Source organism: Grammomys surdaster, unplaced genomic scaffold (genome assembly GCF_004785775.1).
Source record: "Grammomys surdaster isolate TR1022 unplaced genomic scaffold, NIH_TR_1.0 146, whole genome shotgun sequence".
In the NCBI taxonomy this organism is placed as follows: Eukaryota; Metazoa; Chordata; class Mammalia; order Rodentia; family Muridae; genus Grammomys; species Grammomys surdaster.
The window spans coordinates 11965197-11975434 of NW_021604604.1; the positions used below are offsets into that span (position 1 = coordinate 11965197).

At 42.8% G+C, this 10238-nt stretch overlaps 1 protein-coding gene across 1 annotated transcript in view; it reads right to left on the reverse strand.

Annotated features, from left to right (window-relative positions):
• Camk1d (calcium/calmodulin dependent protein kinase ID) overlaps window positions 1-10238 on the reverse strand; it is a 386144-nt gene that overhangs the window by 95627 nt on the left and 280279 nt on the right. The window lies entirely within an intron of this gene.

Consider the following 10238-nt stretch of genomic DNA (forward strand, 5'->3'; position numbering starts at 1 on the left):
TGCCTCATGCTTAGGTTATAAGCACGTAGTGCTGCTCCCAGCTCTTTCACATGTGATCTGGGAAGCAAATACAGGTCCTCAGCTCCTCTTGCTTCCACAACAAGCACTGCACACACACACACACACACACACACACACACAAGTTTTAAAAGCTCTGGTCTCTAATTATGACAACCTCCATTAGCTGTGTAATATTCATTTTTGGGGGTGGGGGACTCCAAAATACTAAAGGCTCATGTACACTAGAAATGCATTTTCCATTCACACAAAGCTATAGGTTTATAATTGGTGCCTTGCTGCCAGAAGTGACTCAGGGTATTCTACCTTGTGGCTCGTGTGCCACCTTCTCCAACAGGAAGGTGTGTGTGTGTGTGTGTGTGTGTGTGTGTGTGTGTGTGTGTGTGTGTTTGTAGCATAAAGTATTGTTATTCCATCTCAACCAGGCTATGACACCCTTCTGCAAAAATATACCTTGGAAGGGGACTAGAGCCATGGCTTTGTGGTTAAGAGCACTTGCTTCTCTTACAAAGGACCCAAATTCAGTCCCAAGTACCCACCTAGTGGCTCACAACCATGTGCAACTCCAGTTCTAGAGAGAGTCCAGTGCTGTCTTCTGACCTCAGTGAGTAGTAGGTACACACACGGTGCATATACATACTTCAGCTTCCCCTTTCAGAAGGGCAGCAGTACTATCAGGTCACTCCATCCCTGCCCTCATTTATTTTTCAATGGTTTCCATGATGATTGGCAGAGGAATTGTTGAAAGACAGAACAAAGAGACACAATTGAAAAGGAGGCAGGAGGGAGAAAGGAGAAGATCCTGTGAGGTCTTCTGAAATGTTCTCAGCACCGTGTTAGATTTTTCAACAGAAGATACTGATGTCAGATGAGGCGCCACCTTGTTCCAGGCCATGGATAGAAAAAAGGAAATTCATGTCCTACAGACAGGAGGTTGCCTATTGTCTTGCCTGAGACCTTGATTAAGAATCCAGAGATCTGGGGATGGAAAACTTGCCTTCTTAGATGAAGAGCTACTTGCCTTAAATAATTTCCACTTCTGGGGAGCACTTCCTACTGGATAATGAGGCTTGTGCTTAGCTTCCGGGTATATCTCTCAGGGGAGCAGTAGAAAGCCAGAGAAGGGAGAGTCTGCAAATGTCTGTGTGTAAAAGCAACTGGAGGATAAGCGGTTTGGAGTCATGAAAGAATTCTGAAAATACAAAATGTACATGTAAGCTTGAAAGATTGATGATACTGTCTATCACATGTTCATTGAAATACATTCTCTTATGTGTTCCAAGCTCTATTAAGCAAATAGTACCAATATATAGTACCAATATCTGCTTCTAAGTCTGAAAGATGTCAGAAATAACCAATAGATATTGGAAAGATCTATAAAGATCAGTCATAAGGTGCTTGGCATACAAACATGAGGACCTGGACTAGCTCCCAGAAATCACATCTTTAAAGGGCTAGGGGTAGCTTGGAATCTCAGTCCAGGCAAGGTTGAGGCTGGAGGATCCTGTTGGCTAGTCAGCCTACTTCTGGCCACTGAGCACTACCTTGTGGAAGGAGTTTACAGAGCAGGTACATAGAAGAGGTTACTTACATGGTTGGGCTAGCCCCACAAGTGAGCAAGCCATCAGATCTAGAAAACTAAAATCTGTCACCATGCAAGCATCATCTGATATCTGTGTTTCCGCTGGGCAATGAGGAGAAACTGTGTGTGTAACCAAAATGCTGCACCAAGAGACACTCACAAAAGACCACCATGGTGCCTGCTGCTTCTTGGCTTACAGTTATACGATTGGCTTTGCAGTGCTTCCCATAACTTCTCTCTGTAAACTATTGGCAGTCTAATTTCACTTTTGGCTATAAGTAATCCCTATAATAAATATATTTAACTTCCTCATCCCTTTGACCAACTACTTGACAGAAACGACTTAGGGAAGGAAAGATTTAGGGGAGAGGGGCTCATGGCTTCAGAGAATGCAGAGCCTGATGCTCAGCCCTCAGCACTTGGGCAGTGGTAGGAGTTTACAGGTAGAGGCAACAGGCATGGGGGTGGTTATCCCCATAATGTACCCCCAGTGGCTTTTGTCCTGGGACAAAGTGTTCAATATATGATGAGCCCATAGGGGACATTTCATGATAAGACCACAAGGGGAATAAGGAAACTTATAAACAATGGCAAAAAAACACAAAATAAAATAAAATAAAATAAAAATAAAGCCAGTGAAATACACTATCACCAACACCAATTGGTAAGTGTGGCTTCCTATATATCTTTCCTGTTAAATATGCCTACTTCTGGTTACTTAACAATAACACATTAAATAGAGTGACAAGGCCTGACAGCAATCCTGATTAAATCATGTGCTCTAATCTCCTCCCAAGGCATTAGGTAAATAGCAGTTTTCATGACTCGTGCCATACAGAGGGACAGACTGATGTTGGCTTTCCTGAGGAAGGCACAGGAGCCCTTCTTCACCCCCTCTCTATCCCTAAAGTATGGGGTTTCCTTTCCTGTAAGATGTATTTTTGCCATTTTCAGTTGACAGACTCAAAGCTTTAGGCTAAGAGTCTCAATTCCAAACCCTTTTTATCCCCTCCTATGATTTAGGAAGCTATTCAATGCATTCAAATTTCTATTTTCATCTACTTCACTGGACTATACTTCATTGCAATCTTTTCTAGTTGTGTGCTTTTTTTTTTTTTTCTTTTCAAAGCAAGGAGGCGGGGCCTGGTCCCTTCTGATTCCCTCTACCAAGAAAAAAAAAAAAATCTTCCAGCATCTCCACAGCACTCCACACAGTTTCTCAGCCAAGAATTTTCTCAGCTACAATGTAACCATCTTTACAAACCCTGTGCATCTTTTTTTTTTTCCTTTTCAACTTTCCATTTATATAATTGCGGAGGCTCCAGGCTCCATGTGGGCTTTCCCAGAGGCTCCACGGGATCAGTTTCTCACCCGCCTCAAGAAGGTGATTCACCCCAGGGGTGGGGGGAGGTCTCATAATAAAAAGGGATGTCTGCTGGCCTGGACGGGGCTGCCACCTTCTCCCAACAGATGCCCGCCCTCCCTCCCCCTCCCCTGCCACAGTTCAAGCCTGGAGGAGCTGAGCTCCTGGCTGCTCTGAGAAGCTGCTAAAAGCTCCCACCTCCTCCCCACACTTCTCCAGACTAGCAGTTCTCAGGTCAGCAAGCCACCCCAGCAGCACAGCAGCTCAGCAGTCTCTTTAACCCCTCCAGCTTTGGTCCTCTGCTCTTCCCTCTGGCTGTTGTAGCATCTGATCAAGATTTAGGTCCCAGTTCAGTGAAAATTTCCAGAGAGGCTCCCTACATACCACACTAAGTGAGGTACTACTAGCACAGTAGCAACAAAATTCAACTCAGTCACAAAAGAGCCTCTGTTTTAACGTGTGTGTGTTCGTGTGCGTGCACGCGCATATGCACACAATTCACGTGCAGGCCAAGAGAACAGCCTTGGCTGTCATTCCTCACTTTCCTCTCATTTTGTCAACTCGTATTCTCATACTTGCCTCAGGGATCCACCCATCTCTGCATCTGCCTGCTTAAGCTAGCTAACATCTGTGCACGGCCACAACCAACATTCATTTTTCACTTGATTTCTGGGGACCGAACTCTGCTCTGCATTTTACCGACCAAGCCACCTCCTCACATTTTTTCCTTATTGCCCGGATCACAGCCGAGCATCATGGTTTGCTGATGCACCCAGGTACTCGATATCACAGTGTGCACTTCCATTTCTACTTTGGATTCATGTGACAGGTGAGAAGAGAGCGGCTGGCACTGATCGATCCAGAGTGTGACATCAATACCTCGGCTCAGAAGATAAAGGGACTGACTCTAGGTGGTAAAACTCTTCACGCTGCCGAGGCTTTCAGACCACTGTGACCAAACTGCAAATCAGGTTCAAAATCACTCATGGGCATCAGGCTTTTAACCAACCATTCATAAATGGCTATAAAGGAGATTTGTTTTGAAAGTGACTCTCTGGCCATGAACTTCTGTTAGTGGATAGGGAAGGCATTAAGAAAGGTCCTGTGTAGAGCAGGCCACTCTGGCTTAAAGACAATCATCTGAATGAATAATTTGACCAATGATCTTCACAATCATCTTGCAGTGGCCACTCCGTTTTCTCCTAGACTTGAGGCTGATGAAGAGCTTACTGGAAAGAGTTCATATGACTCAGTCATTGGCCAACATCTCCATACTGAATAGACCTCTCCTTCAGTTGGCATTGGACATTGGATGTCCCTTCAGGACATTAAGCTCAAATCAATTTTACAACATGGAGAACATCAAAAAAAGATTGTTTTTGTATATAAAATATAGATACCGGTACATAACATAAATGTTTCCTTCACACAAAGTATCTAGGGAATAATACGGTTTGAATGAATAGCATCTGTCCAAAGTTTGTACACTCAAGACTTCGTCCCCAGCTGGCAATGCTATTTTGAGAGATAGGTCCCGAAAGCTGGATTCTTGGATTATCTTATCCATGTCTGTCCCCACCCCCTGTCTACTTCCTGTCTGTCACAAATTGAGCACAGCTGCTCTTGCTGACATGAGGTTCTGCCTCATTCAGAATCAATGACACCGAGGACTTGAAGCCCTAACTCTGTGAGCCAAAGTAAGTTGTTGTTTTCTTGTAGGCTGTTCTGTCAAATATTTTGTCACACCAATGAGGTCAAGAAGACAGTACTACTGCTTGAGAAACTTCCAGAAGAAAGAGGGGGCATGAAAGAAAATGAGCATCAAGGGGCTGAAACTCTAGCTTGGCTTCATACTGTGAGACCTAAGAGCTTCAATGTAACACGCAATCACGGACATAAAAAGCAAAAGGCCAATGCATTGAGCAAGGTGTTCATATTTACTACCCAATCTTATCCGAGGTAAGGGAGATCACACTCCCTGTAAAGCTGCTATCTAAACAGTCATCCCTAATTGGAAGGAACTAAACAGCCCAGGTGCTCACAAAGCTGGGTGGTGGCGGTGATAATGGTGGGTGTGATGTCGCCTTGGGAGTAAATAAACTCTGAAACAATTCTAGGAAATCAATGTTATTGGAGAGGAGCAGGATAGACCAATTATTTTAAAGTATAGGCAAAGATAGATCAACTCCTTTGTTGACGTCATCTAAAGGTGGAAGAAATTAGTAGCAAAATATATAATTACAGAATTGAATAGCAACAAAACCAAGTTGTACCATCCAACTAGGATCAGAGGTTGGGGAAAGGAAGAAAGCCCTTATGTGAGATTATTCATTTCTCTCCCTATGGTTTTCTGATCATCAGACTGCTTTTTAAAAAACCCCTTGGCCTACAACTTTGAAATGTGATTCAAAGTCTCTGTCTTTTACAAGCACAGCAAATACACATATTCAGATTTCACCAGGCGTAGAAGAACGAACTGTTAGCGTGGGCAGGATCCAGATTCCACAGATAGAACACTGCTGGGAGGGCCATACAGACCAAGAGTGACACAATGATGCTGCCTGTGAAACAATGGCATCCTGTGGTCCAGAAACGTGCCTTCTGATTTTGCTAAGGAATAATATGGAATTATACATAGGGTAGAAGTAAAGGGAGAGAAAATTCATTTACTGAGTCTCTCCTCTGGCTCAGAGTCTGTGATAAGCATATGTAAACCCTTGAGAGTCTCCCACCCCAAAAGTAAAGTGGGGGAGACAGATCAGTAAGTAAAATGTTTACTGCACAAGCATGAAGTCTTGGTTTTGGTCCAAGCATTCAAGTAGGAAAAAAAGCCAAGCAGAATTGTAAATGTCTGTAAACCTGGAGTTAAGAGAGGAAGACAGGCAGATCGTTGGGGTTTACTGGACAGACAACCAAGCCAAATCAGCAAGTTCAAGGGCCAGAGAGACCCTATCTCAAAAGAGAAAAGTGTAGATAATACCCAAGGAACCTAACTAAGGTTGTCTTCTGGCTTCCACAGACATAGATGGGTACTGTGTATCCATGCACACACACACAAACACACACATATATACAAATATGCACTCACACAATGCATACACACACACACATACACAGAGAGAGGGGGGGGGGAGTGGGCGGGGGCGGGGGAAGAGGGCGGGGGGGGGGGCCACCGGACGAGGGCGGGGAAGAGGGAGAGGGAGAGAAAGAGACTGATTTGAAGGGAATCCATCCTGAGTCAAGTTTACAGCTATGAAGGAAGGCTTAGAGACTCTAGCTGACATCGTATAGCTGGGCAGGCCTAAACTTAAGGAATGTCTAAAAAGCCATCCCCCTGCTCTTCTTTCTGTGCCAAGCTCCTTCAAGACACCCATCTGCCATTATCACAATGAAAGATGTCAAACTCATAATGGGTTAGAGATGGGGAGTTACTGCTAAATAACTTTCAGTGGCCTTTGACTTTCACGTTCTAGAACTTCCACTAAGCCACCTCTTCCTCTGAATTCCATGTCTGTAACATAAAAACTTCCAGCAGGTTCTGCCATCCTTCAGACACAGGTTTTGGCCACCTGCCCCAATACCAATGCTTTGTTTGAAGCTCAGTTTTCCCGTTCTTCTTGCTGCACACTTTAAATTTATGTTGGAAAGAGGTTATAGGATGACAACTTGGATTTGTAAGCTGCACTTCAAAATAAAACCCACATGGCTCAAATCATCCCACTCAAACCAAATAAAAAGCAAAAAGCCTCTCTTAATATTAAAAGAAACCACATTATTATACTGCTGCTGTCTGATATGCTAAAGTTACAGCAAAAGCTCAATTAGCCCAGCCTCCACTAATTGGTACCCTGGATAATGGCAATTATTATTTTTTTTTCTAAATTCTATTTTTAAGAAAAAGAAGCAATTGACACTTAAGGTACATCGACTGCTGATGGAACAAAGCAAATACCAGATTGTGTTCTGAAGTTAGGGTATGTTCCGCCCATTATAACTCCTCTCCTCCAACTGAGAAACTATCATTTACCTGTCTAGTTTGATTTTAAGTATCTTAGGGACTGGTAATGTTTTCCTGAATTCTACAGCTACTTTATTTTCCACTAAAATCCCAAGTAATTTATATCTCTCTATAGATTGTGTAGCCTTTCTTACTTGGCTGGTGTTGGATGCTGGGTATTTCCCAAAGGCCCACGTCTTTAAGGATGGTCATTGTAAGGGATGGTGGACCCTTTAGTGGTGGCACCTAGTATACCATTGGGGCATGGCTCTGATGAGGATTGTATGGCCATATCTTCTCTTTCTCTCTTGCTTCCTAGTTATGGGATAAGCAGTTTACTATGCCATAAAACCTTTGGGTTCAAATAGTTAAAGCCTGGAGTTTCTAGTACTGTCAGCCAGAATATAACTTTTTTTCTTCATGATTATCTTAGGTATTTTGTTATATAGTGGGAATCCAAAATACAACCTAAAAGGCTATTGTGATACTTCTGGACCAAGGTCAAGACATTAGTCATCCAACACTTCAATACTTCTTACACTTAACAATAAATAATTGATAGGGCTCTGAGCTTTCCTGTATTCTTTAACTATATCTACAATATTGTAGCACAATTTGGAATTCAGGTCAATACTATAATGCTCTAAATAGATAAAGAAGAAGCTATCTTCATATAACTAAAGACTCGGTCAGTAAGGATGCTACAGGACTGTAGAGGGAATCTTTTATGTACTCACTGTGTGGAAGCTTCACCTGTCAATTAAAAAACCTATGGCCAATGAGTTGGTGTAGGATTAGAAGGTAGGACATCTGGCAGAGAAACCTAGTGGGGGGAGATGCTGGGATAGAGACAGGGAAAAAAGGGGATTCACCCAGGAATGGTGATCAAAACAGACTCATGATTCTGAGGACCAGGTAACCAGCCATGTGACACGTCTTAGAATATAATAAATGGGTAATTAAGTTATAAGCTAGTCGGGGAACAAGCCAAAGCTATTAGCCTAGGCATTTATTCATGAATAAGAAGTCTCAGAGCCACTACTTCATGGATCAAAAAGGACTGGTGGAAAAACAGAAGGTTACAGGTGGCACCAACAACACAGGCCTTTGATGTTTAGCTACTTCTGAGATCATGAATCAAGGTGTTTCCAGTTAGCATGACTTTTGAGTCATCTGCATATATGACTACCAAAGCACCTGTTCTCCTTAGGCATCCTAGCTCAGCAACACACTGCCCATTCTTTGAGTTAACAGCTCGGTAAGACTGAGACATGCCTAGTGTTGGGGATCAGACAGAGTGCTTGCCTAGCATATGAAAGTCAAGCCTGACTTCAATCTCAGCACTGAAAAGTGCCCTTTGAAACGGCTTTTTATACATGCTCCTCCTGGTCCCATGCTTGCTTCCTTCTGCTGGGCAGACAGCTAGACCCATGTGAGAGCATGGGAGCCTGCCTGCAGGCCACCAGGCATGGAGCCAGGCCCCAGATAGACAGCCAAGGCAGGAAATGCAGATCACACCCATCTCCTTTTATTTCTGTTGAATCCACCTGGGAGAGAAGAATTAGATCCCCTTTCCGATGTGGTTTGTTTGGAGAAAGATAAAGCTACCGTAATTTATAGCATACTCCTTGAGTGAGTTTGAAGAACCAGAGACAAGGTCAGCGTCAGAAGGACCTGGAAGAAAGATTTTGAAGTGGAAAGCACAGATTGATTATCACAGATAGCCACTCAAGAAACCAGACACTCAAGAAACCACAATTCCTTAAACAGAACTGAACTGGAAAGAAGCAATTCCACTGGCCAGGGAAAATGGCTACAGGCCTGGACCTCCGCACTCCTTGGCCTCCAACTCTTCTGAAACCTGTGTAAGGGTACTGAGAGAATTCTGTAACAGTTCATCACACTTAACTCACTAGCAAAAATCGTATGCAGGTTTCATTTTGGTAGGTTGTCTATAAGTCATTTTATCATCTTAGTGACTAAGCCAGCCAAAGTGGAAACCTTTGGCCACTAAATATTCTATAGCCCATTTAAAAACTAGAAATACCTACATTTAATGGAGTTAAAATTTCAAACTAATTCTGTCAGGGAGAATCTCAGTAGTATACATTTGTGGAGAAAAATACTTGGGAAGAAATTAAAACCTAAGTATCCAGTAACCTCATTACTTGTAGATTTAATACTTATAAACTTACCGTCTGGCTGAACTGTCTGTGTAACTCCCAGATCTCTACCTGGGGCCGTTTTGTGGCCATTCTTCCAGAGGAGAGAAAGTTCGAGTCATGTGATAGACACACTCCCAGCTGAGGGCCTGCTGTGATTTAAAGTTTCAACCCTAGGTACCATATGCAAATAAAACTTAAAGTTTCAACCACAGGTACCATATGCAAATACCCCTTTGGAAGTTGATTTAATGTTAAGCTTTTCACATATCCAGAGGATTTGTTGGTGCTTTCCAGGTGCCCAAGCAAGGTCCTGAGGGTCTGTCTTCTGTCTCTAAGCTCAGGAAGCCTGGGGTGTGTTTTCTACAGAAAAATATGTACACTTCATAGCTTAATCAGGTCTGAGTTATAGTGATGTTGGCCACGAACACGACATTAATGAATCAGCAACATGTACTAAACTAGGTATCTTTAAACAAAGTCATACTTTATGTACGCTACTATTATGTAGCAACATACACGGTTCTAAAACTCTGTGACCACAGACTTGTGGGAGAGACCTTACCCCAAATTTACCCTGGAAGCGATGGTTTGACATTCACTAATTCATCGAATGCAGTGGCTTTATACACCTAAGAATTTCAATAGGTAAGATCAGTTTAAAATGAAAACTAAATTGCCTGAGCAACTATCATCTGTTAAGCATAACAGTAAAGCTACACAAACATTGTATTTCTGGGACTTAAGCAGACAAAGATCCTATTAAGCTTAGTAATAGAGTTATTTCATAACATCCCTATTTTTAGAAAACTTGACCCAAGAAGTATCACTACTTCAGAAAACAGTGGCCATTCCAAGACCACACAAGCTTTCTGGTCAAAGAAACAGTTCTTTGCCATGTAAATGAAATGAACTTTGTGGGATTTCACAGTCTACTGCAAGACACTAAAGGAACCATTTGGTACTCAAACAGCCTACTGACCTTTCTTGCTTACGCTGTGACATGGACACATGTTCTTTGCTCCACACCCAGAGCTGTGTTGGAACAAATTCCAGACCAGAAGAATATGTAGCAGTTGTTCTTGGGGTATTATGCCTGTTCTTGACTTTGTAAAC